The 21,145-nt window shown below is 45.0% G+C and overlaps 1 long non-coding RNA gene across 3 annotated transcripts in view; it reads left to right on the top strand.

The window, feature by feature from the left end:
• Positions 1-21,145, top strand: part of LOC141096307 (uncharacterized) — a 140,534-nt gene that overhangs the window by 96,558 nt on the left and 22,831 nt on the right. For all 3 annotated transcript variants that reach the window (XR_012233641.1, XR_012233642.1, XR_012233640.1), the window contains exon 3: positions 731-865. This is a non-coding gene — a long non-coding RNA (uncharacterized lncRNA). The remainder of the gene's footprint in view (positions 1-730; positions 866-21,145) is intronic.

Genomic DNA, 21,145 nt, shown 5'->3' with positions numbered 1-21,145 from the left:
TGACCTGAGGTTAGTATCCTCAATAGTCAGAACCTCCCACTCCCGTCTCCAAGACTTTACACGTGCCGCGCCAATTCTTTGGAATGCACTTCCCAGGTCAATACGATTAGTCCCCAATCCCCACAATTTTAAGCGTGTCCTGAAAACGCATTTATTCAGACTGGCCTATCGCCTCAACACATTAACCTAACCTATCCCTGTGTGGCAGAGCCAAAAGTTTTACCATAACCAGGTTCCCAGCATCATGTTCCCACATGCTTTATGCATCCATTAGCCCTCTGTGTCTGTACTGTTACACACTTAACATTATGGCTGGTCCATACAATCAGAGCAACTGTTACCACCCACCTTTCGTGTCTACCTCTTTCCTCATAGACTGTAAGCTTGCGAGCAGGGCCCTCACTCCTCTTGTTATTTGTTATAATCTACTGTATGTGATTATTGTTATGCTGTAATGTCTATTGTCTGTACAAATCCCCTCTGAAATGTAAAGTGCTGCGGAATATGTCGGCGCTATAAAAATAAAATTTATTGTATATTATTATTATTATTATTATCTATCTACAAGGACAAAAACAATATGCTACAGACGAAAACTTTTCATAAAGAGACAATGGTTTACTTTGTGCCCAGTCCTCGCATCCATGACTGTTAGTCCATAATATCCCCACTGGTCAATTCCTGAGGTTACAAAAAAATTGCCTCAGAACACACTGTTTTTCTTGAACAGGCACAGGACCTATCCACTAGGTTTCGGGAGAGGGGATAGAGCTGAAAAGTTATCAGGAAGGCATTCCAAAAGCCCCGGGAGACCCCAAGAAAGGATCTGTTCCAACCAAAATGACAACCACCTGTGAATTAGGAGGTAAGATTCATCTCACAATATTGACTGATCCCGTCTTAAGGGATTATGTATCAGATGGGCCCTCTATTACTTATAAAAGGTCCTGCAATCTGAAGGATTCCCCGGTGAGGAGTTTATTTTCCAAGGGAACACGATCTATAACCTCTTTGGTTCAAATGGACCAAAATGTTTTTTTTTCCCTTGTGAGAAATGCATAGCATGTCCCAATATGTTAAGAACATCTTTTCTTTTCAGCGATGGTGAAAAAAAAAGTCTATAACCCAACACATTACGTGTGAGACTAAAAGGGTAATATGTTATGCAATCTACTCATGCAATATAATCTACTTTGGATTGACAACCAGGAATTTAAAACCTCTTCAAGACCGCAATACGTATATATACTGACCTGAGATATAAGAGAATATCATCCCCATAAAGGTGACAATCCAGCAGTTTTCGGCTGTCCACTATATCTGACAACTTGCCGTATCACAAATTATCGGTGTTGACACCGTCCATATCTGTTTAACCCCTTAGTTGCTGCTGTCAAAAGTGACTACATCAAATAAATGGTTAAAAGATTGTGGGGGCTTGCACTTTAATCTAATGGACACACCGAGATCATGATTGTGTGGTCCTGATGTTTGCCATAGCTGTTCATGGCCAAATGCGGCCTTAGAGTCTCCCGGCTATAGCGGTCAGTTCAGAAGTTAGCGACATTTAGGTGGTAAACAAACACTTTTTCATTCAGGCTATACCACTTTGCATTAATTCCTAAAAATCACCTGAAGGGTTAATAAACTACCTTACAGTGGTTTTCAATATGCCAGGGGGTGCTGTTTTTAAAATGGTATCACGTTTGGGGTTTTCCAATATATAGCACCCCTAAAGTCACTTCAAACCTGGATAGGTCCCTCAAAAAAATAAATTTTGTAAATTTCCTTGAAAAAATGAAAAATTGCTGCTACATTTTTAAACCTCCTAAAAGGCTAACAAAATAAATTACAGTTTAAAAAATCATGCTGATGTAAAGCAGACATGTGGGAAATGTGGTTTATTCATGTTTTTCTGTGGTATGACTATCTGGATTAAAGGGATAATCATTCAGTTTGAAAACTGCAATTTTTTTTACATTTTTGTCAAGTTTCTGATACTTTTATAAATAAACACAAAACATATCAATCTAAATTTACTATTATCATAAATTATAAAGTGCCACGAAAAAACAGTATCAAAATCACTGGGATTTGTTGAAGCATTCCAGAGTTATGACCACAGAAAGTGATATTGGTCAGAATTTAAAAAATTGGCCCGGTCACGAAGGGGTTAAAAGTCCATATTCGGGAGCATGTATTGGATATTATGAATGCCCTCAAAGTTGAATACACTGCACAATTGAAGCCTATACCCCAGCATTATAAAGACGTTCACAACTGCGACCATACCTTACTAAAGGCATTTGGCAGTGACCGGATCCTGACTAATTCCAGAATTGGTGATGTTAAGAAAAGCTTGTCACAACTTGAAGCAAAGTGGATTTGGAGGCTCAAAAGCGGTACATCCTTGTCACTGCATATCTGTTTTCGGTAAGGAAGGGAGGCCTCAAACTGTCCCTGGAACTGGAACCAAACTATCCCTATCCTATCCCGGCGGTACTCTTGAAGGTAGAAAGGCCATAGTCTCCTACCTTACTGTGATCCTGTTAACCCCTGATCTGTTCCATCTCCCACCCCAAGAGACCTGGGAGAGAAATATAATGTAAACAAGGCACAAAGACAAAACAGGTATAAAACAAGTATACTTCCGGGCCATAGAGCGCAATCGCGTATGCCAGCACATGCACAATACTGTTTTTTGGCTTTGCCCACAGTTGGGCAAAGCATACTGCGCACGCGCGAGAGACCATTTGAATGCGCACGCGCGGTAACTCTACGCGAACACAGGAATTACCTGAAAGGAATGCATAGAGCAAGCGAGGAGCGGGGGGAGAGATAGAAAATAAGCCACGCCTATTGGACCGGACCAAGCATATTTACATGCACTGGGGTAAGAATAAAAACGGTATTTATGTATCATTAGTCGGGAGTCAAGGGGTATCAAAAGTATTTGTATAATGAAGAGGTGGCTCTAAATTGAATGATATTTTTGCATGATATTCCATAAAAGAGGTATGGAGTGTACTTATTTTTGCATCAACTAACTTCAGTAAAACTGAATATTTGTAATGAAAGTTAGATTATTAACCTTACTTTCATGTTATGGGTTAAAAAAATGTTCTATTAAACTTATTCTTGTCTAAATTTTGGGAATTGTTCTTGTATTCAGTGAGCGATTGATTGAAATCCTACTTTTCAAAGGGTATGTACTCATTTATGCTGAGCACTGAACATGCCATCTAGCATATCTAGGTTTGCTGATCCACATGCCATACTGCATTTTCGACTCTACCGATCCTCACTGTTCCACATACCATCCGGTCCTATCTCTGTGGCATCTGTAATGTGTGCGTCTCATTCTTAACATACAGTTTAGCAAATCCACCTCACCAGGTTAGCCATAGCAGAATATTCAGGTCATGAAACCCAAAAGTGCAGCAGCTTCAACATTATTGGTGTTGTTTAATGAAGATCTATCTGGACTAGTTTTCCAATTTGCTGTGAGTCAATAGGAGGTTTCTTTGGTGATATGTTCTGTTAAGGCCTGTTTCACACTTACGTTTTTTCTGTCAGTTGCAATCCGTGAAAAAGGTGGAGAATGGATCCGTGTCCGTTGAGAAACTAACGGGTGCCACCGGACCGTTGTTTTGACGGATCTGCTGAAGTCTGCATTTTAAAGGAACCGCAGCCTGGGGGAGAGAGAGAGAGAATTTTCGCTGCTACCCGGAACGGCATTTCATAGTTAAAAAGCTTCCCGGCATGAAGCTTCCGGGCATGCGCACAGCAAAATTGCGGACCGTCAAAGAAAAAAAACGTTGCAGTGTAGTCCCATCCGCCCAGGAGACGCTGAAATCTTGGCGGATCCGTCAAAAAAACGGGTGGGACGGACTAACGTCAGTGAAGATCCGCCACTAATGTAAGTCTATGGGGGGGAAAAACGGATCCGCCCCTTTTTTGGCAGATCCGTTTTTTTCAAAAATTGGCGTATTTTGACTGATGTCAAAAAGCGGAAGTGTGAAACAGGCCTAACCAATGCACTGTGCATCTTGAACTTTGCTTGCAATTTTTTTCTGATCAGTCAAAAGTGGCTGGTATTTTTTTGCTTTGTGATAAAGCCAAGGCCTGGGCCACACCTTTATAGGAACGAGGTGATCCATTGATGCGTTATTTTTCATCCTTCCTTTCTGCATTCTGTAGATTGTTTGATGAACTAGGTTGAATTCTCTCTGCTGCTGATTCTATACCTTGATTAAGACAGGGACCAATGCTGTGGGATATTATGCCATCCCTTTCCAAACCCCATCAACAGAATTGGCCTGAAACAAGGCAGTATTTCTAGCAATCTTCTACTCTAATTTGCCTAGTCTAATAAAGAATAAACTTACTGGTAGAGATTTGCTGACCTCTCTTTATTACATGATTTCTCCTGCCAACAAAATAGACTTGCTGTCACGCTGCCTGTCACGCCGCTCTCACCTGGGGGCGGGACCTCGGGCCCAACATCACCACTTCCAGTGCCGCGGCTGCTCCGGGGGTCCAGTCGGGTGCACGCGCGCACCTCTTGTACCTAGTCCCATGGCTGTGCAGTGCTCTTAGTGCACATGTGCGCTCTTCTCAGCTCTGTCTCCAGTCTGTTCCTCTCTATGGTCCTGGAGGACTTGACCTGGAAGTCCAAATGCTCATGCGCTATATCAGGCTACCTCTTCCTATGGGAGATGCCTGATTATTGTTGTGCTTCCTGGCTTGGTCTGCTTCTTCCTTGCCTGGCTGCGCGCTGTACTCGGGTACTCTGCCTTGTGCTTCATGCCTGTACTCTGTCTTGTGCTTCGCTTCTGTACTCTGACTTGCCGTGCTTCTTAGCACATGCTCCGTACCTATGCTCTGCCTTGTGTTTTGTCATGCCTCTTGGCACACCTCCTACCTTGCTCTGTACTAGGGTGTGCTTCCAAGCACGTGCTGTGCCGAACCCTGTGCTCTTGCGTGCTCCCTTGCATGCGTCCTGCTTTGCCCACTCCCGGGAGTGCTTGTCTGTGCACGCCATATGTGCTCCCATGTACTCGCCTTGCACTACCCAGTATCTAGCGCACTCCCATGTTCACGCCTTGTATTGTTCTGTGTCCTCCGTGCTCCCGTACACTCGCCCTGTACCGTCCTGTACCCTGCGTGCCCCTGTGTCCTCGCTTTGCACATTCCTGTTTCCTGCAGACACACTCACTCGTGTCTCCTGTGAGTCGGCCACCTGGTGCCAGCAGTCATGGTACCTTACCCCCTTGGGCTTGCCCCTGACACTCCCTGTATAGGGGGTGGTCCTCACTAGGTCAGCTTGCCCTTGGTGGGTTGGTGCCACGACCCAGAGGGTCCACTCCAGGAGTCGTCACACTTGCATTCCAAGATGCTAGTAGCATGTGAGTTAAGGCCAAGAAACATGTTTGGATTCGTGGATCGAGATAAAAGAGCAGCCCAAGGTTAAATTATATATATTATTGCCTTAAGAGCAAGACTAGACAATACACTATATATGCACAATGGTTATACATATATAACAGTCAGATATGCAAGTACGATAGTGTTAGGACAAGAGGTATAATCAGAACATAGTCAGTTAACAGTTAGATGAAAGGACTGGCTTGCGTGGGAGGGGCTGCGACATGGGAGGCCTGAGGTCCCCTTTATGTGTGACTTCTCACACGATGTGTCCTCGCGACCTCCCAGAGAAAAAGCAATAGGATATTATTCACACAAGCATTTAACCCTCTAGGTCACTCCCCTCCTGCCCTCTGGGCTGAACTTAAATCCCCTCCCCTGGAGGTTTGGATATAAATCTCCAAAAACCTAGGAAAGATCATAACTCCTTTCCGGACGGTCCTAGGGCAGCGTTTCTGGTGCCATCGGATCTGACCGGACCCCTGCTACTCATAGAGACTAAACAGAATTTTGCTACCTAGCTGCTAGTAGCTGTTCTATGTATTTCTCTTCCCATGCAAGTTAGAATGACTCAAGAACCAGGCATGTGTGTTGTGAGTTCATTTTCCCCTTCTTCACTGAGGTCTGGGGAACTCCCTATTCTGGTAAAGGAAGGTAATGAGCCTGATTATCAGGCACCTGAGTCTTGTGAGGATGACTGGCTGAGTGGAGTCACTGACTGGATATAAGGCTGCCGACGCCCTCCTGCCCTGCGGGTGATTTCTCTGTGGACTCCTAGGACACCAGTCTGATTCCTGCTTCCCTAAAGCTAAGTTTCTGCTTTGCCTGTTTGCCTTTATGTTTTGTGTTTGTTTTCCTTGCTTTTCTGGATTCTGCCATTCCCTGCTGGGATGAGCTGAATCTCCTTTTGCCGGTTGCTCTGTCTTCAGAATATTCCTGAGTACTGACATAGCTTTTTTGAAGCCTAGCGTCTTCAGGGCCTTTTTCACTGTCAGTCTGTTGGCTCTTATTTTCATAGGGTTTTTTACGGATTGCAGACAGCAGCCTTCCTGTCCTTTCCTATCTAGGTAGTTTTGGGCCCCGTCTTTGCTCAGTCTATCTTTCTGTCTGTGTTAGTGTTTTCATCTTGCTTCACCGTCATTATATGTTGTGGGCTGCCTATTGCTTTGGGGTCTGCTCTGGGGCAGTTTAGATTTCCCCTTTCTTTCTTTAGGCCTATTTAATTCTCCGGCTGTGATCGAGGGGTCTAGGGCATCGTAGGAACCCCCCACGGCTACTGTTAGTTGTTGTGATAGGATCAGGGGTCTGCAATCCGATAGCGGCCAACCTCTCTGGTTTTCTGGACTTAGCTAGCATTTTTGTTTTTGCCTCCTACGGTGACTCAATCATAACAGAATCACCCGCCATACCGCAGATCCTAGGTACTCAATAGCAGGAAAGAATTGTGTTTAAAAAAAAAAAAAAAAAAGGGTGTGTGTATATTCTTTCCTCTATATCTCTGAGGCTGTAGGGGGAATTTTTTTTTCTCTCTCAATGGAGATAAAGCAATTGTCTGATCGTGTGGAGCAGCTCGCTGCGGAAGTGCTGGGAATTTCCGCCTACCTTGCTCGTTCGCATGCTGTTGAACCAAAGATCCCTACACCTGATGTATTTTTTGGGGATCGATCTAAATTTTTGAGTTTCAAAAATAATTGTAAATTATTTTTTGCCTTGAAGCCTAACTCGTCAGGGAGCTCCATGCAGCAGGTTAAAATTGTCATCTCTTTGTTGCGTGGCGATCCCCAGGATTGGGCGTTTTCTTTGAAACCAGATGATCCTATTCTGACTAATGTGAACGCATTCTTTCAAGCTTTGTGGTTGTTGTATGACAAACCTAATGCTATTGATCAGGCTGAAAAGACCCTGTTGGCATTAAACCAGGGTCGAGATTCTGCAGAGTTGTACTGTCAAAAGTTCCGAAAGTGGGCGGTCTTTACTACCTGGAATGATAATGCCTTGGCTGCTCTCTTTCGGAAGGGTTTGTCAGAAGCCGTAAAAGATACTATGGTGGGATTTCCTGTTCCCTCTGGTCTGGACGATTCTATGTCATTAGCCATTCAGGTCGATCGGCGTTTACGTGAACGCAGGATTGCACGAGAGGTGTTGCCACTGGTTGAACTGACGTCTGAACCTAAGCAATGTGATAGAGTTTTGTCTAAGGCGCAACGTCAGGAGTTCAGAAGGCGTAATAAGCTGTGTTTTTTCTGTGGAGATGCCTCGCATATTATTTCTGTTTGTCCTAAACGAGAGAAACGCTTTGCACACACGTTTTCTGTTGGTGGTGTTCAACCTAAGTTTCTTCTGGCAATTACTCTGATCTGCTCCCTGTCCACATTTTCCGCCAAGGCTTTTGTGGATTCGGGAGCAGCGCTAAACCTAATGGACTTGGATTTTGCTAAACGTTGGGGATTTCCAATGACACCTCTGCAGACGCCTATCCCTTTGAGGGGGATTGATGCTACTCCTTTGGCTAAAAATAAACCTCAGTTTTGGACCCAGGTGGTCATGCGGGTCGCCCCAGACCATCAAGAAAATTGCAGATTTTTGGTGTTGCATGGTCTGCATGATGCCGTTGTTCTGGGGTTTCCCTGGTTGCAAATTCATAATCCAGTTTTGGATTGGAAGTCTGTGTCTGTGGTGAGTTGGGGTTGTCGGTGTGCCTTTAGTGAGGCTCCGGTTTTTTCCACGTCTCCTCAGTCGCATGATGTTCCTGACTATTTGGCGGACTTTTATGATGTATTTAGTGAGAATGAGTCTGCGTCCTTGCCTCCTCATAGGAGTTATGACTGTGCAATTGAACTAAGCCCGGCGTGTAAATTTCCCAAGGGTCGGCTCTTCAATTTATCTGTACCCGAGCACGAGGCTATGCGGTCCTATATTAAGGAGGCGTTGGAGAAGGGTCATATTAGACCATCCTCTTCACCCTTAGGTGCCGGTTTTTTTTTTGTGGCCAAAAAGGATGGTTCTTTAAGGCCTTGTATTGATTATCGTGCCCTCAATAAAATTACTATTAAATATCATTATCCGTTACCCCTGATTTCGGATCTATTCTCTAGAGTTAGAGGTGCTTGCTGGTTTACCAAGCTTGACCTCAGGGGGGCGTATAATCTTATCCGCATTAAGCAGGGGGATGAATGGAAGATGGCGTTTAATACTCCGGAGGGACATTTTGAGTACCTGGTGATGCCTTTTGGGCTCACTAATGCCCCTTCTGTCTTCCAGTGCTTCATGAACAATATTTTCCGAGACTTTGTCGATAAATTTTTGATTATCTATCTGGATGATATTTTGATCTTCTCCAAGGATTGGGATTCTCATGTGGAACATATTTGGACTGTGTTCCGGATCTTGAGGGAGAATTCCCTGTATGTCAAAGGATCAAAATGCCTTTTTGGAGTACAGGGGATTTCATTTTTGGGATTTATTTTGTCTCCGTCAACTATTGAAATGGACTCGGCCAAGGTACAGGCCATTTATGATTGGGTTCAGCCCACTTCTTTGAAGGCCCTCCAGAAGTTTTTGGGGTTTGCTAATTTTTATCGGAAATTTATAGCAAAATTTTCTAGTATTGCCAAGCCATTGACTGATCTGACTAAGAAGGGTGCTGATGTGTTGAATTGGTCTCCGGAGGCTGTTGCTTCCTTTCAGGAGCTGAAGCGAAGATTTACCTCCGCCCCGGTTTTGCGGCAACCGGATGTCTCACTCCCGTTCCAGGTAGAGGTGGATGCTTCTGAGATTGGTGCAGGAGCTGTTTTGTCCCAAAAGGATCCTGTAACATCTAAAATGAATCCTTGTGCTTTCTTTTCCCGAAAGTTCTCTCCATCTGAACGTAACTATGATGTGGGGAATCGGGAACTGTTGGCCATGAAATGGGCATTTGAGGAGTGGAGACATTGGTTGGAGGGAGCTAAACATCAAGTTGTGGTCCTCACTGACCACAAGAATTTGATTTACCTAGAGTCGGCTAAACGCTTGAACCCTAGACAGGCTAGGTGGGCCTTGTTTTTTACACGTTTTGATTTTGTGGTTTCTTTTCTTCCTGGAACTAAGAATGTCAAGGCAGACGCCCTCTCTAGGAGTTTCTTTGCTGATTCTCCTGTGGTGACCAAGCCTGCTACCATCTTAGGCGAAGGGGTAGTTCTTTCTGCCATCTCGCCCGATTTGAGACTTGCTCTGCAAGAGTTCCAGGAGGACAAACCTGAGCGTTGTCCCAGTGGAAAGTTGTATGTTCCTGACCAGTGGAAGAAGAGAGTGATGTCTGAAGTTCATTGCTCTGCATTGGCTGGTCATCCAGGTATTTTTGGTACTAGTGATCTGGTGAGTCGCTCTTTTTGGTGGCCCACCTTGTCTCATGATGTCAGGAATTTTGTGCAGTCCTGTGGGACTTGCTCCCGGTCTAAATCTTGTTCTCGCTCTAGTGGGTTGTTGATGCCTTTGCCGGTCCCCAGGAGGCCATGGACTCATATTTCAATGGATTTCATCTCTGATATGCCGGTCTCTCAAAGAATGACTGTTATTTGGGTGATTTGTGATAGGTTCTCTAAGATGGTTCATCTTGTACCACTCCCTAAGTTGCCGTCTTCCTCTGAGTTGGTGCCCCTGTTTTTGCAACAGGTGGTTCGCTTGCACGGGATTCCTGAGAACATTGTATCTGACAGAGGAGTTCAGTTTGTGTCTAGATTTTGGAGGACTTTCTGTTCCAAGCTGGGAATTCAGTTGTCCTTCTCCTCTGCTTTTCACCCTCAGACCAATGGGCAGACAGAGAGAACAAACCAGACCTTGGAGTCGTATTTGAGATGTTTTATTTCCGCTGATCAGGATGATTGGGTTTCATTTTTGCCCTTGGCCGAATTTGCTTTAAATAATAGAGCTAGTTCTGCCACTCTGATGTCACCTTTTTTTTGTAACTTTGGGTTTCATCCTCGATTTTCTTCAGGGCAGGTGGAGCCTTCTGCCTGCCCAGGTGTTGACACTGTGGTGGAGAGAATGCACCAGATCTGGGACCAAGTGGTGGATAAGTTATCTCTCTCCCAGGAAAAGGCCCAGCGGTTTTCCAATCGACATAGGACCATTGGTCCCCAGTTTAAGATTGGTGATATGGTGTGGTTATCTTCAAAAAATATTGCTATGAAGGTGGCTTCTCCTAAGTTTAAGCCTAGATTTATTGGACCTTACAAGATTTTGGAGATTATTAATCCGGTCTCTTTTCGTTTGGCTCTTCCTGTCACATTTAAAATCCATAATGTGTTCCATAAGTCCTTGTTGAAGAGGTTTGTTGAACCAGTTGTTCCTGGGGTGGCACCTCCAGACCCTGTATTGGTTGAAGGTAACATGGAATATGAGGTAGAGAAAATACTGGATTCCCGTTTGGCTAGACGGAGACTCCAGTATTTGGTTAAGTGGAAGGGTTATGGTCAGGAGGATAATTCCTGGGTCTCTGCCTCTGATATTCATGCCAAAAGATTGGTGCATGCATTTCATCGGGCTCACCCTGATCGCCCTGGTGGCGTGGTTGAGGGTTCGGTGACCCCTCCTCAAGGGGGAGGTACTGTTGTGAGTTCATTTTCCCCTTCTTCACTGAGGTCTGGGGAACTCCCTATTCTGGTAAAGGAAGGTAATGAGCCTGATTATCAGGCACCTGAGTCTTGTGAGGATGACTGGCTGAGTGGAGTCACTGACTGGATATAAGGCTGCCGACGCCCTCCTGCCCTGCGGGTGATTTCTCTGTGGACTCCTAGGACACCAGTCTGATTCCTGCTTCCCTAAAGCTAAGTTTCTGCTTTGCCTGTTTGCATTTATGTTTTGTGTTTGTTTTCCTTGCTTTTCTGGATTCTGCCATTCCCTGCTGGGATGAGCTGAATCTCCTTTTGCCGGTTGCTCTGTCTTCAGAATATTCCTGAGTACTGACATAGCTTTTTTGAAGCCTAGCATCTTCAGGGCCTTTTTCACTGTCAGTCTGTTGGCTCTTATTTTCATAGGGTTTTTTATGGATTGCAGACAGCAGCCTTCCTGTCCTTTCCTATCTAGGTAGTTTTGGGCCCCATCTTTGCTCAGTCTATCTTTCTGTCTGTGTTAGTGTTTTCATCTTGCTTCACTGTCATTATATGTTGTGGGTGCCTATTGCTTTGGGGTCTGCTCTGGGGCAGTTTAGATTTCCCCTTTCTTTCTTTAGGCCTATTTAATTCTCCGGCTGTGATCGAGGGGTCTAGGGCATCGTAGGAACCCCCCACGGCTACTGTTAGTTGTTGTGATAGGATCAGGGGTCTGCAATCCGATAGCGGCCAACCTCTCTGGTTTTCTGGACTTAGCTAGCATTTTTGTTTTTGCCTCCTACGGTGACTCAATCATAACACAGGTGCTTCTCCTGTTGTGGGGATCTCGGAAATATTCACGATGCACAGGTAGGACTTATAGTATTTCCATAACTCCTTTATGAAATCCTAGCTGGCTGAACCAAGGCCGCAGGCCGCATGGCTTGTATCCACAGGGGGTCTTCCTGTAGAAGGTTGCATACCAGCCGCTAGTGGGGGGGGTGAATCCCTTTGCTTGAAGCTGGCCAGGTGTCATGTTACCACTGCACTGGCTGAAGGTTTTTTTTTTTTTATAATTCCATGCCCAATAGAATACAGATGATTGACATAAAATTATATCTCCAATATTCTTCACAGGAGTGTACTAAGTTTACAAAATATTCCCTATCAGAATAGCGTTATCTTCCCCAAAAGCTGGGGGTCTGACCGCTGGGACCCCCACAAAACTTGAGAGCAGGCATAGAAGAGCTTTGTTTCAGAGAGACCGCTGAAGATGGCTGAGCAATGCTTTTGCCTGATCTTTGGCACTCCTATTAAGAATGAATGAAGCCGAGGTGCTCAACCTCCACTTCATTCAGACAGGGCTCTTCTGTGCTCTGCTCTCAGAATCAGTCAGGGTACTAATGGTCAGACCTCCAGCAAACAGGAAGTTATCCCCTATTATATGAATAAGAAATTACTTCCAAACTTGGTACAACTCCTTAAAGGACCATAATCTACCGTACTTCTCATTTCTGAACTCTTAGATCAGTTTAAGGGTGCTAGTGTCATTACTAAATTAGATCTGTGTTGAACCTACAGTCTAATTTACATTAAAGAGGGTGATGAATAGAAAACCTCATTCGTATCTCAGATGGTCTCTTCGTGCCTTTTGGATTATGCAAAACTCCAAATGTGTTCCAACATTTTGTTAATGAAACTCACTATACTAGTATTTTCTAGTCTACCTGGATGACATAATGAGCTTCTACACAGATCTGGAGTCAAAGCAAATTCATGTAGCTTACACCAAACTTGAAAAATAACTCTTTGAGCATTATGAACTGCCATTTCTGGCATATATAATTTCATCTGGTTACCTGCTTATGGATCCAGAAAACGTTTCTGCTATTCTGGACTGACCACAGCCAGTGGGCCTCAAAGCCCATGGAAGATTCCTTAGCTTTAAAAACTACCACAAGTAGTTCATCAGGAATATTCTCAAGTTTAGTTCCTTTTATGGTCCCATTTGGAAGGGCACTGATTCTGAGAACCAGCCAGACTCTGTAATTCAAGCCTCCAAGCTTCTTGATTCAAGTTTGCCTCTGCTTCAGTATTACATCATCCAGATGTCAACAGTGGATTATTCCTTGAAGTGGATGTCTATGCTACAGGTGTAGGAACAATTCTTTTACAAAATACTTGAATTATCTGGAAGAATGGAATTACTCCATTGATGGAGAAAAACTTCTCTCCAAAGATTAACTTTGAAGAAGCAGCTACATATGCTTGACAGAGCCAAGTTTAACGATACAAAAATAAAGAGCTCCTTGTTCACTCCTGCTCTCACTCCCCCGGCCAGAATGTTCTACATGTGCCAATAAAGCAGCAAGTTTTTCTTCATTAGCCCAGTGAGCGCAGTCCTTCTTTTCTTCATTGGATTATGGATATTGCTGTGGTTTCCCAAGGAAGAGCACCCGTGGCTGAAGGCAAGCCAGCAACCTGATAACTGATCACAGCTCGGATTAACTACGGTAATAGCGGTGCCGCCCGTGTTTTCTCTTACATATTGTCCAAAAATAAAGAGCACTAAAGGCCCCGTCTCACTAAGCAATCTCGGTAGCGAGATCGCTGCTGAGTCACAACTTTTGTGACATAACAGCGATCTCACCAGCGAGATCGCTGTGTGTGACAGCGATCAGCGAGCGGCCCCCCTGCCGGTATCGCTGATCGCTGCAAGAAATCTCTGGACATTTCTTTGGTCGCTGGTCTCCCGCATCGCTGTGTGTGACAGCGGGAGACCAGCGATCAGGTGTAAAAAATAATAAAAAAAATAAAAAATATAGTTATTCTCACCTTCCGACGTCGCGTTCAGCCATCCCGCCTCTCTCCACGCTCCGGTCCCAGTGATCCTTTGCACGAATGACCGCGAGACTTTGTTATCCCGCGAGACTGTGACATCTCGCGGTCATTCGTGCAAAGGATCACTGGGACCGGAGCGTGGAGAGAGGCAGGATGGCTGAACGCGACGTCGGATGGTGAGAATAACTATATTTTTTATTTTGATTCTATTTTTTACAGCGATAGCCAGCGATGCCGGGCGCTCGGCATCGCTGTGCTGATCGCTGGTGAAGCTGTCTGTGTGACAGCTCACCAGCGATCACATAGCGACTTACCAGCGATCCTGACACCTTGATATCGGTGTCGGGATCGCTGGTAAGTCGCTTAGTGTGACGGGGCCTTTAGTCCCAATGGGACATCCCTTTCATGATCTTATATGCTTTTAGTGCAAAAAAAACCTTCTGCCATGTGATCAGTGAGATGCCCTCTGTTCTCAGCACCTTAAAACACAGGCCCGATCAAGACCTCTTTTAAGAATCAAATCTCCCATGACTGGGTCATATCCATGTCCAACGTTTTGAGTAACCTCACCAGACTAAAACTATGGTTGATTCTCTGGTGCGCTGGTTCTTACAGATTACTGCCCATATGCATCCCATCTTAGATTTTCCTGAGAATGTATTTATTTCAGCGCAGTCCCATCATTCCTACAAAAGGACCAGGTTTTCTCTAATTGATCATTGGCATCTTGTTGATACCGCCCTCAAAATAGAACCTTTTTGCACAAGAATACCTCTCATTCTGTCCAGTCCAAATCAAGACACCCTAGACCAGGTGTAGGTAACCTTTTTACTGCCAAAGACCATTTGCAGGCCTTACAAAATTATCAACTCAATTTATTCTATTCTATTTGGTCAAACAATTCATCACACCATGGAATGCGGGTATATGAACATCACATGATGGGCTAGTGCATATAGACATCACAGGACAGGCTGGGGGCATATAGGCATCACATAATGGGCTGTGGGCATATAGACATCACAGGTGGACTGGGGTCATATAGACATCACAAGACATGCTGGGGGCATACACAGTTGTGGCCAAAAGTATTGACACCCCTGCAATTCTGTCAGATAATACTCAGTTTCTTCCTGAAAATGATTGAAAACACAAATTCTTTGGTATTATTATCTTCATTTAATTTGTCTTAAATGAAAAAACACAAAAAGAATTGTCCTAAAGCCAAATTGGATATAATTCCACACCAAACATAAAAAAGAGGGTGGACAAAAGTATTGCCACGGTTCGAAAAATCATGTGATGCTTCTCTAATTTGTGTAATTAACAGCACCTGTAACTTACCTGTGGCACCTAACAGGTGTTGGCAATAACTAAATCACACTTGCAGCCAGTTGACATGGATTAAAGTTGACTCAACCTCTCTCCTGTGTCCTTGTGTGTACCACATTGAGCATGGAGAAAAGAAAGAAGACCAAAGAACTGTCTGAGGACTTGAGAAACCAAATTGTGAGGAAGCATGAGCAATCTCAAGGCTACAAGTCCATCTCCAAAGACCTGAATGTTCCTGCGTCTACTGTGCGCAGTGTCATCAAGAAGTTAAAAGCCCATGGCACTGTGGCTAACCTCCCTAGATGTGGACGGAAAAGAAAAATTGACAAGAGATTTCAACGCAAGATTGTGCGGATGTTGGATAAAGAACCTCGACTAACATCCAAACAAGTTCAAGCTGCACTGCAGTCTGAGGGTTCAACAGTGTCAACCCGTACTATCCGTCGGCGTCTGAATGAAAAGGGACTGTATGGTAGGAGACCCAGGAAGACCCCACTTCTTACCCCGAGACATAAAAAAGCCAGGCTGGAGTTGGCCAAAACTTACCTGAAAAAGCCTAAAACGTTTTGGAAGAATGTTCTCTGGTCAGATGAGACAAAAGTAGAGCTTTTTGGGCAAAGGCATCAACATAGAATTTACAGGAGAAAAAAAGAGGCATTCAAAGAAAAGAACACGGTCCCTACAGTCAAACATGGCGGAGGTTCCCTGATGTTTTGGGGTTGCTTTGCTGCCTCTGGCACTAGACTGCTTGACCGTGTGCATGGCATTATGAAGTCTGAAGACTACCAACAAATTTTGCAGCATAATGTAGGGCCCAGTGTGAGAAAGCTGGGTCTCCCTCAGAGGTCATGGGTCTTCCAGCAGGACAATGACCCAAAACACACTTCAAAAAGCACTAGAAAATGGTTTGAGAGAAAGCACTGGAGACTTCTAAGGTGGCCAGCAATGAGTCCAGACCTGAATCCCATAGAACACCTGTGGAGAGATCTAAAAATGGCAGTTTGGAGAAGGCACCCTTCAAATATCAGGGACCTGGAGCAGTTTGCCCAAGAAGAATGGTCTAAAATTCCAGCAGAGCATTGTAAGAAACTCATTGATGGTTACCAGAAGCGGTTGGTCGCAGTTATTTTGGCTAAAGGTTGTGCAACCAAGTATTAGGCTGAGGGTGCCAATACATTTGTCTGGCCCATTTTTGGAGTTTTGTGTGAAATGATCATTGTTTTGCTTTTTGCTTAATTCTCTTTTGTGTTTTTTCATTTAAGACAGATAAATGAAGATAATAATACCAAAGAATTTGTGTTTGCAATCATTTTCAGGAAGAAACTGAGTATTATCTGACAGAACGGCAGGGGTGTCAATACTTTTGGCCACAACTGTAGACATCTCAGGACAGGTTGGGGAAACAGACACCGTAGGATGGGCTAGGAGCATATAGACATCACAGAACAGGCTAGTTTAATATAGACATCACAGGATGGGCTGGGAGCATATAGACATCACAGGATGGATTGGGGGCTGATTCCAAGGTACGTCAGCATCTTCAGTACACATGCCACAAAGTTATTATTATTTATTATTATTATTATTATTATTATTATTATTATACATTTTCATTTCCATTTATTCCATGGCGCTTTACTTGTGAAAGGGGCAAATATAGACAAGTACAATAAACATGAGCAATACAAGGCACATACAGGTACAGAAGGAGAAAGGACCCTGCCCGCGAGGGCTCACAATCTATACGGGATGGGTGAGGATACACTAGGTGAGGGTAGAGTAGGCCATGCGTTGGTTCAAATGAGAAACTGGGTCTGAGCAGTTTTTTTACTTTTTTATTCCAGGATATTTGTTTTGTGTTTTGCTTCATGCGTTGGTTCAGTAGACTGAGGATCACTGCAGGTTGTAGGCTTGACGGAAGAAGTGTGTTTTCAGGTTCCTTTTGAAGGTTTCCGTGGCAGGTGAAAGCCTGATGTGTTGGGGTAGAGAGTTCCAGAGTATAGGGGAAGCATGGGAGAAGTCTTGCATGCGGTTGTGGGAGGAAAAGATAAGAGGGGAGTAGAGAAAGATATCTTGAGAGGATCAAAGGTTGCGTGTAGGTAAGTACTGGGAGACCATGTCACAGATGTATGGAGGAGAAAGGTTGTGGATGGTTTTGTATGTCATAGTTAGGGTTTTGAACTGGAGCCTCTGGACAATAGGAAGCCAGTGAAGGGCTTGGCAGAGAGGAAAGGCTGGGGACTAATGGGGAAACAGGTGGATTAGTCGGGTAGCAGAGTGTAGGATGGATTGGAGTGGTGCAAGAGTGGTAGAGGGGAGGCCAGAGAGTAGGAGGTTGCAATAGTCAAGGTGGGAGATGATGAGGGTGTGCACTAGCGTTTTTGCAGTTTCTTGGACAAGGAATGTACGGATCCGGGAAATATTTTTGAGTTGGAGTCGGCAGGAGGATGCAAGGATATGTGGCTTAAAAGAGAGGCACCGAACATGCGGGACTGGGGAAAGTGAGCAGCCATTGACATTGATGAATAGGTCTGGTGGAGGGGTAGAGTGAGATGGGGGAAAGATGATGAATTCTGCTTTGTCCATGTTCAGTTTTAGAAAGCGAGCAGAAAAGAAAGCTGAAATAGCAGACAGACATTGTGGGATTTTGGTCAGTAGGGAGGTGATGTCAGGTCCAGATAGGTAGTTCTGTGTGTTGTCGGCGTAGAGATGATACTGCAAACCATGGGATTCTATGAGCTATCCCAGGCCGAAGGTGTAGATGGAGAAGAGTAGGGGTCCTAGAACTGAACCTTGGGGAACACCGACAGACAGGGGTGAGGTGAGGAGGTGGTATGGGAGAGGGAGACACTGAATGTCCGATCTGATAGATATAACAAGATCCAGGATAGGGCCAAATCTGTGATACCAAGAGATGAGAGAATCTGCAACAGGAGGCAGTAGCATAGCTACCGGGTGGGGGCAGAGGGGGTGGTGGCCCCGGACCCCACACTCTGAGGGGGCCCAACCGGAGCTGCGCTACTGTAACTGTATCGGCGTGCACAGTGCTCCAATTCAGTTACATTTTGCGGCAGAGCAGGGAGAATCGATCTCCCTGCTCTGCCGCCCGGCCGCTATGAGACCCCTGAGCAGGAGGTGGGGGGTCCTGTGCCAGCAGTGGGCCCGTGTCCATCATCGCAGGGTCAGCTGTATCGGCGTCTAGCCAATACAGCTGACTGCATTGATGAGAGAAGGAGCGAGAGCTCCTTCTCCCATCATCCCCTTCTCAGCGTCTGACAGCGGTCACGCTGACGTCACTGCCCGGCGCCCGCTGTCAGGAGATGAGCACGAGAGCAGGGAGTAGCACAGGAGCTGGGAGGAAGAGAGGTGAGTATTGGATTTATTATTTTTGTAATGGGGGTGCATTATACTTCAAAGGCTGCCTATGGGGGTGGGGTGCATTATAATGCAGAGGCTACCAATGAGGGTGCATTATAATACAGAGGCTGCCTATGGGGGTGCATTATAATATAGAGGCTGCCTATGGGGGTGCATCATAATATAGAGGCTGCCTATGGGGGTGCATCATAATATAGAATCTGCCCATGGGGGTGTATTATAAAAAAGAGGGTGACTATGGGGGTGCATTATAATACAGAGACTGCCTATGGGGGTGCATTATAATATAAAGGCTGCCTATGGGGGTGCATTATAATATAGAGGCTGCCTATGGGGGTGCACTATAATACAGAGGCTGTCTATGGGAGTGCATTTTAATAAAGAGGCTGCCTATGGTGGTGCATTATAATATAGTGGCTGCCTACGGGGGTGCTTTATACTACAGAGGCTGTCTATGGGGGTGCATTATAATTTAGAGGCTGCCTATGGGGGTGCATTATAATTTAGAGGCTGCCTATGAGTGTGCGTTATAATACAGAGGCTGCCTATGGGGGTGCATCATATAATAGAGGCTGCCTATGGGGGTGCATTATAATTTAGAGGCTGTCTATGGGGGTGCATTATAATTTAGAGGCTGCCTATGGGGGTGCATCATAATATAGAGGCTACCTATGGGGGTGCATTATAATACAGAGGCTGCCTATGGGGGTGCATCATAATATAGAGGCTACCTATGGGGGTGCATCATAATATAGAATCTGCCCATGGGGGTGTATTATAATATAGAGACTGAGTATGGGGGTGCATTATAATACAGAGGCTGCCTATGGGGGTGCATTATAATATAGAGGTTGCCTATGTGGGTGCATTATAATATAGGGGCTGCCTATGGGTGTGCATTATAATACAGAGGCTGCCTATGGGGGTGCATTATAATATAGAGGCTGCCTATGGGGGTGCATTATAATACAAAGGCTGCCTATGGTGGTGCATTATAATATAGAGGCTACCTATGGGGGTGCATTATAATATATAGGCTGCCTATGGGGGTGCATTATAATTTAGAGGCTGCCTATGGGGGTGCATTATAATTTAGAGGCTGCCTATGAGGGTGCATTATAATACAGAGGCTGTCTATGGGGGTGCATCATATAATAGAGGCTGCCTATGGGGGTGCATCATATAATAGAGGCTGCTTATGGGGGTGCATTATAATACAGAGGCTGCCTATGGGGGTGCATCATAATATAGAGGCTACCAATGGGGGTGCATCATAATATAGAATCTGCCCATAGGGGTGTATTATAATATAGAGGCTGACTATGTGGGCGCATTATAATATAGAGGCTGCCTATGGGGGTGCAGTATAATACAGATGCTGTCTATGGGGGTGCATTATAATATAGAGGCTGCCTTTGGGGGTGCATTATAATTTAGAGGCTGCCTATGAGGGTGCATTATAATATAGAGGCTGCCTATGGGGGTGCATTATAATATAGGGGCTGCCTATGGGGGTGCATTATACTACAGAGGCTGCCTATGGGGGTGCATTATAATTTAGAGGCTGCCTATGGGGGTCCATTATAATTTAGAGGCTGCCTATGGGGGTGCATTATAATAAAAAGGCTGCCTATGGGGGTGCATTATAATATAGAGGCTGTCTATGGGGGTGCATTATAATATAGGGGCTGCCTATGGGGGTGCATTATAATATGGAGGCTGTCTATGGGGGTGCATTATACTACAGAGGCTGCCTATGGGGGGGTGCATTATAATTTAGAGGCTGCCTATGGGGGTGCATTATAATAAAAAGGCTGCCTATGGGGGTGGGCATTATAATACAGAGGCTGCCTATGGGGGTGCATTATAATACAGAGACTGTCTATGTGGGTGCATTATAATACAGAGGGTGCCTCTGGGGAGTGCATTATAATACAGAGGCTATGTATGGGGGTGCATTATAATACAGGGGGTGCCTATGGGGGTGCATTATAATAGAGAGGCTGCCTATGGGGAGTGCATTATACTATAGACTCTGCCTATGGGGAGTGCATTATACTATTTTGAGGACTATCTGGTGTATTATGCTATATCAGGGGTCCCCAACCTGTAGCTCGGGAGACACATGTGGCTTTAGGTCCAGGTCTAGCAAACAGGTATGAAGACTGCATCTCAAAATGGTGAATTTAGTGAGTAGCCCTGCACAGAAGTGCAGATGTGGATGCACATTTACTGGTCTTAGGGGTTTAGAGATATATTAGGTATGGTATGCTGGAGGATGGTACTACCTGTTAGAGGAGGTGCTCAAAGCTGGATGAGACAGTATGTTGGGAGTCCTTGATGGGAGAATACTGAATGGGGGCATTGTGGGGACCCCTGGATCTCAGTGTACTGCTTTGGAGTGATCTCTGTGGAAAAGCTTTGGTTATCATTATACCTGAATGGGGGCTTTGGTTGACACTACTTTGAAGGAGATGGGAGCTGGATGTGGCTTGCGACCCTCTGTCTAAGCTGAATGTGGCTCTCAAGGTCAGAAAGGTTGGAGACCACTGTGCTATATGGATGCTATCTAGGGGGCCATCATACAGTGTAGGGAT

This window comes from Dendrobates tinctorius, unplaced genomic scaffold, assembly GCF_039654945.1.
Source record: "Dendrobates tinctorius isolate UK_male_01 unplaced genomic scaffold, ASM3965494v1 ptg000073l, whole genome shotgun sequence".
Taxonomy (NCBI): Eukaryota; Metazoa; Chordata; class Amphibia; order Anura; family Dendrobatidae; genus Dendrobates; species Dendrobates tinctorius.
This window is presented reverse-complemented; position numbering and strand designations above follow the sequence as displayed.